Raw genomic sequence first — 7,290 nt, 5'->3', positions numbered from 1 at the left:
TGAGGCCTAAAATGTGCCCTCTGTCTAAAAACATTAAGGAGCTTTGAGATAAAAGCCATGTTCAACACTTGATGCTTCACAGTTTGAGACAATCTCAAGCTCTATGGAATATTTTTCCATTTCATTTGGAATACGCTTACAGATTCTGCAACAACAACCTGGGGCAATGTGTTCCACAGCCTGTTTATGCCTTTGCTGGCAGAAGGGAGAATAATTACAACATTTAATTAACATATATATGTAGTGTATGTGCTGGTACTGACTACTTACTTGCTGAGTATCCTTCCTGAGCATGTTATGATTTTAGAAATGCCTGTGAAAGAAAGATGAAAAGATTGAGTCACAAAATCTAAGGTCAAAGAATTTGTTTTTGTAGAATGAAAGGATGGAGAGTAGATAATCCCAAAGACTGGAAACAGAATTAAATAAAATAGGAATGAAAGGATTGAAAGTTTGGTGTTGGGGGGCTAAATATCATGTGTTCTTTTCTTTAAGGACTACTAGAGAAGTTCACAAGATGGATGGTTTATATTTCAGACAGTAATACTTTCTACCATCTTCCTCAAACATGCCTCTACCCAGAAGCACACCTGCTCTCCCTATGTTACTCTAATATTAAACAAAATTGATTCTTATTGTATTTTTCAAGGCAAAAAGTAAGTCCATGAGCACTGTTAGCCCATAACCCCAACATGGAACCAGACACTGAAAGAGAGTCCTGAAACAGGCAAATGCCTGCTCAAGGAACTAAGAGAATTAAGACCATAATCCGGGATGCAGATGGTTCTTAATTCTAAAAAGGCTTTCATTTCTATGTTCCTTTCACCTCTGGTGATCTTAGAACATTTTCATGGGGTGAATACCTTTCCCCTCTCCACCTTTTATACATCTAACTACAGTTTAGGGTAGCTTTGCAGAAAGCCAGTTTGCCTCTTTCAGGTCAAAATATATTTCCACGTTCTTCCATGACTATTTTAGGGCAGAGAACAACACTTCCTAGATCTCATCCCTGCCCACATCTCCAGTTACAACCCAAGTATCCAGAAGGAGAAGAACAGCTGGCATAGTTAAACTGCACACAGCAGTAGACTGAACCTTAGCTCTACTAATAAGATACTGTAGCAGAATTTGTTATTCCTGCCTAATTGCTATTTTATTTGGAGCTGTTTTACATAAAATTGGAAAATAATCTGGTGAGAAATTTCATAAACATGGTGGTTAAAAAGCTTTAGAGCTTTAATGGAAGGTGGAAGGACCTTTCACATAAAGTGTTTGAATAAGAAAGAGAGATATGACGCATTTACAGGGCAAACAATAACGCCCATTTTTAATTGTACTTACCACAGTTTTAATATTTTCTATTATTGTTTGTGAAACTTACAGTAACAATGCTGTTTCAACTGTTGAATCTTACTCAATGACTTTGTCAACTTCATTGTCTTTTAGCACTATTCAAATATTCTCAATTAATTTTAAAGTAATGAGAATTTTGGAAAGCACGGATTGTAGTGAATGCTTGATGAAGTAACAGTATGTCAACAATCTAAGCACGGCTTGATTATGGAAATGAAATTTGGGTAGGGAATTAAACTATTAAAGTAGAAAATTTTTGATTAAATGTAACCCATGCATTAAACTTCACTAATTCTCTACAAAAGAATTCTTTTTCAAGCTCTATTTAAGTAGTATTATACAGCAACATATAATTAAAAATTTAATACCACCTTCAAGTTATAAAAGGCATTCCACTTTTAACAGGAAATAGAAGCCCATGTGGGTGATTTTCATTAACTGAAACAAATATTTTCACTATCAAAATGTACTTGGGGTTTTATGTTCGGCATACAGAACATGGAATTAATCTCAAGGAAAAAGTAAAAACAATAAGAAAATGAATTCACAAATGTATGAAGTATTTACACATTTTCTAGACAGCAGAGGAAATGCTCTCAGCTCCTGAGTGTTTCATAAACACCAGCATGCATATTCATATTTCGTAAAGTTTACACCCAAAGCTCATCATCTGCTTATTATTTGCTGAATGTCACTCTTCGCATTAACACATTTCAGTAATTCCGTCCCAAGTCAGAAACAATTGCACATGACTTACATTTACAAAAGATCATGAATAGAAGAAAATCAGTCTGCAGATAGCACAAGGATGGATGGCAGTGCTTGCCAGCCCCTAGTGCCAATGACAGGGATGACAGATTGGTGACCTTATTTTCCAGCAGATCATAGAATCATAGAATTATAGGATCATAGAATCATAGAATGCTTTTGTTTGAAGGGAACTCAAAGATAATCTGGTTTCAAGCCCCTGCCATGGGCAGGGACACCTTCTGCTAGACCAGCTTGTTTAGAGCCCTGGCCCACCCAGTCTTGAACACTGCCAGGGATGGGGCACTCACAACTTCTCTGAGCAACCTGTGCCACTGCCTCCCTACTTTCTGATGGATTCCTCCTGATAGGCATTCCACCTTGGTACCTTTAGGCTCCTTGATCCTGATGCCCAGCTTTGTCCTCAAATGAGAAAAAGAATTTAAATGCTCTGCTGACAGTCCTTGTGTCACTGTAGTGCCTCAGAGCCTAAATCATGGTGTAGGATGTTGGTGTGGTTGATCAAACAGAGACAGGTTTCCTTTCTCATCCTCAGAATTGGAGCTGAGTGTACAATCACTGAAAGAAAAAGACAGTCACAATTTATTTGGTTAAGAATAATTTTTTCCAAGTACCAGGAACCATTGTTCGCATTTGATAAGTGATTTCAGGTATAAGAAGATACCAGAAAAAAAATTAAAGTTATTTATTTCTCAGTTTTTAGATGAAGAAATGTGTTTTTCAACTTAAAACCCTTTTTGAAAATTCTATTCTTATTACTATAGGTAATTTTGTTCTTGAGTAGAAAACTTGATGTTTTGAATATCAAAATGAAAAATATGTTAGAATTACATATTGATAGTCTACTCAAAATCTAACCACCACAAAAGCAACAACAACTAGCTAAAGATGGGAGTCATAGGTAGTCAGTCATTGCAGCTTCCTAGCAGTTTAAATTTTGTCAAGCTATTTCCAAGCATGCACACAAGAGGTTGAAAAGATCTGAAGAGTGAGACCTCTGACCAGGTCACGAAGGTGTTCTTTCCAAACCTGACACATCTGAGTGAGAGCTCAGAAGAATTTGCTTGAAAATTTAGCGCTTGCTGCAAAAAAAGATATTATGTTTTTGAGTTCAGTCAATTTCTAACAGATCATTTGGTAACTTCATGCATAGTTTCTAAATAGCCTGACAATACTACATTCTTATACAAACAATCTGTGGCTCACTCCACAGTACACACAGAAACAAAGACTGATAGCAAATTCTTTTCAGAGCACCTAGGATGGGCCTATAAAGTTAAGAACATGGATAGGAACATCAGAGTAGCACAAATATTTAACAAACAGTTTTAGCTGGCTAGTGTAATACCCGTGTCACTCTAAACCAATTTTTCCAGTGGAGTTTGCATCTCCAGAACAGCACTAAAGTACTGAGTACAACTAACACATTTGGGGCATCAGGGAATTTAAAGATTGAGAAAAACTGATGAGGAGAGAAAGTAATGGTGGTTAATACCAAATGAGATCAAAAGAAACCCATCAGTATGAAATGGGCTGTGCAGAATATCTCCCAGTGTAGCAATTGCATTAATGAGCATGCAGTTTCAGGGAGCCAAGTTGTTACAAACACTGGACTCTGATACTAATTACACCCTATGAAATACAAACAATTTATAAATATAGAAAAACTGTTCTAAAACCTGCAGCTACCTAACATATAGATGTAGATTCAGCAGGAAGATAAAACCAGGATGGTGAACTTCTGTCATGGGAGAGTTAACATGCATGGATCAACAAGAAAAGGGTACATTGAAGTAACATCACGATGGATTGAAATACCTTTGATAAGGTGAGGAGGAGTTTTTCAACTCTACAGCAGAAATCCAGGTCAATCATAGGTGACTCAGGTCATCTTATGAGGGTAGAAGGACCCGAATATGGGAAATTCAGACACAGGATGCAGAGTTAGGTGGCTTGAACAGTCCCTGGGATGGGACTCCCATACCACTCCACAGACAATTCTCAGGAGTTTGGACTGTAGCAAGGACTGCAACCAACAGGCAGTTCTGTTCTGGTGCAGACATTTTGATTTTTACTGTAACAGATTTTAAAAGTATAGATGTGGGCTCTTCTCTGTCATCCGGCCCCAGCATAAGAAATTGGTCCAAAACTTTTCCAACTAAAAGAAATAGTTCCTTTATTTTCAGAGGTTTTTCAGTTCATAGTGCCTGACAAACATTAAAGCTGTGCTGCCACCCAATAAAGTGATTTTTGGTAGTAAAGTAAGGGAATAACATAAGAGATCAGGCAGAGAGAAACACAGGAAGGATTTCTCTAGAATTATTCTGGCACAGTTCATTTTGACTAAGACTACAATTTTCTCCCTTTCTTCTCATTATATTAATTTTGGTGGTAACTTTTGTAGTGCAGATTTCTTCCTTGCCTATTCAAATAATTGGCAATGTTTAGGTGGGCTCCATCTTCATTCCCTACTCCTTTTTGTAAAGGAAACATCATCTGCTTTCTCTTTGCATTTCAACAAAAATGATGTAAAAAAACACAAGGGAAAAGAAGAATCTTCCCTGGATAGATGTCCAGATTGCATCCTTAATATGAAGCAGCACTTGTCATGCATGTAATTGATGATTCAAAAAGCCATCCCTACTTTTCAATATTGTCTTGCTGTTGCCAAGGAGCCTTTTTGTAAATACTTGCTTTTGGAAAAAGTATGATGACAAAACACTTTCCAGGTTTCCATGAGCGCTTCAGTGTTCAATTTCTTTTGATTCATTCTGTGTTTACATCTGCTTCCAGTCTTTATGCCCCGTCCTTTGAGAATCCACCTAACCTACTTTGTTTTCCAAAAATTTGATTGGGAATTTCATGTTACAGTCTTCCCCTAAATGAAAAAAAGAAAAAAAAAAAAAAAGAAAAGGCATTTGATTTTGTCATTCTTCCCCCTGAAAGATTTGTGAAGTACAGGATATAACTGTAGCAGATATGAATAAGAAACAGAGCTCCCAAGTCATCTATGATACACAGTTATTTCACTGGGATAAGATGACTTTTTCTTTTCATGGTCTCATCATTTGTTCCAGCTCCTAGCCAGTATTTTCAGTTCACCTCATAGACCTATATGAACTAGAATAAAAAGAACCATATTTTTAACCTCCATTCAGCAAAACACAGAGCGTCCTTAATGCTAAAACAAATTTAAAGATGTGATCAAGTTCCCTTGAACAATTTTCTGAAAGCATCTTGTCACTTCATAATATCTTCCATCATATATTTGTCATTTGACATCCTTTTAGTTCTAGATCTAATTCCAAGTACATAGCTAAAACACTGGGTGTGCCTTTTTAGTCATTCTTAGTTTTGAATCAGCTGAAATGATTCACACAGGGGGTGAACCACAAAAAACTTACACCTGCAACACTACATGTTTATTGCAGATTTCCTCATGAACTGGTCAAGTGTTTGAGTACAAATCCATGTTAGCAGATGTTTCCCCTGACAGCAATGCAGTTTGAAAGCTGTTTGAGATTTCCTAACAGCATTTCTTCAGGGAAAAAATAAAAAAGTAGAAGCAAAGAGAAGTATGTTGTCTTCCTCTCCAGTGTGTTTTCAAAGGCAGTGATACTCAGCTATGCAACACTGAGCACAGAAATAAGGAGACTTCTCCCATCTGGCCTTAACTTCATCAGACATATCTTCCACTCTTCCGACTTTCCACTCCAGTTAATAATATAAGGAGAAGAAGTTTTACATGTTTCTAACAGTGGTTTCCATGTGAATTGTGGCAATGGATGAGGATCTGTCTAGGCTTTAGATTCAGCTTGAAAAGTCCATTCTCCCATAAAGAGAAATAGCCTTTGCTCCTCTATGCATTTTTATGATTTTTGGTGACATATAATTCAAAGGGAATTAATCCACTGATTTTTACAAAATTTAACATGTGTTCCAACATCTTTACAATTTTAAATAAAAGCTGATTTGAAAGACAAAATATGCATTATTGCAGTAATTTCTGGTTTTCCTCTTTACTGTTTTTGGGTTTCTTCCTTTACTGCAGTGTCTCCTCCATTTCCTAAGACCCTCTGTTTAAAGTTGAAGTGAAATAGTTTCCAGATGCAATTTTACTACTCCCTTACCCACATAATGAAAACTAAAAGACACTATAGAATCCCTATTGAGGCACCACTATCAATAACTTTGGCAGATACCCATCATAAAGCTTTTTTACTGCTCTGCTGACTTAAAAAGTGTCATCTAGAACTGAAAGAGGAGCAGTAATAGTTTAATAGTAACAGACTCACTTTTGGGTGTGTCATGATGTTTCTTGAGAACTTTTTTTAAAATATGTATAAAAACACACAGAATACAGTGAAATGTGAAGAGGCAAGTGAAACCTTTCATAGGCTATAGAAATAAAGTGAAATTAGTCTGTAGTAATTCAGTTATATTTGTGTGCTAAACAAAGATGCTCAGAAAAATGTTTATTCCTAAAGCAAAGTACTTATATAACTTCAGTTTTCTTTAGCCTCTCAATAAAGCCATGGCTGTCCCTGGGCCTCCAACTTCATTCAAGCACATACAGCCTAAAAAGTCCAGATTTTTTTCCTTTTGCTGCTTTTGGTTCTTCATTTTACTTTCTTCCACACTCAGTCCAATCTCAGGTCACTGCAGCTGTTGAACTATTCATTATCCTCCAAATGAGCACCAGCTCTAGTTGTTGGACACCAGCTGGATTCTCCCTTGAACAAGAGCATAAGGAAAATAGCATAGCAGGAGATAGAAAACACTTTTTTTTTTCAGACTAGAAAACTCTGGTCTTTGGAAAATATGCTTACAGTGCTGAAGATATGTGAGCTCCCAGCTTCCACTGCAAGTCTGTATCCTTTAAAATGTGATTGCAGAGACCTGCCTTGAAATCTAAATGCTGTCATGAAAACTGTCTACATTCTCTTACTCAGTGGAAAAAGTATTCAACAAAAAATTTCAGCTTCAAATATATTTATATTTTATCTTTGAAAAGGTAATATATATTTATATATAATATAAATTATAATCGATACATCTATATTTTATCCCTTTAAGCTGTAAAATGGAATGGGTACAGCTGCTTGAGATGGTCAGAAGGAGTTGCAGTAGCAGGATGCAATTTGCTTAGGCCATCTCCCATACTGAGAC

Source organism: Myiozetetes cayanensis, unplaced genomic scaffold (assembly GCF_022539395.1).
Source record: "Myiozetetes cayanensis isolate MyiCay16 unplaced genomic scaffold, myiCay2020 scf5-8, whole genome shotgun sequence".
Taxonomy (NCBI): domain Eukaryota; kingdom Metazoa; phylum Chordata; class Aves; order Passeriformes; family Tyrannidae; genus Myiozetetes; species Myiozetetes cayanensis.
Note: the sequence above shows the minus strand (reverse complement) of the source record.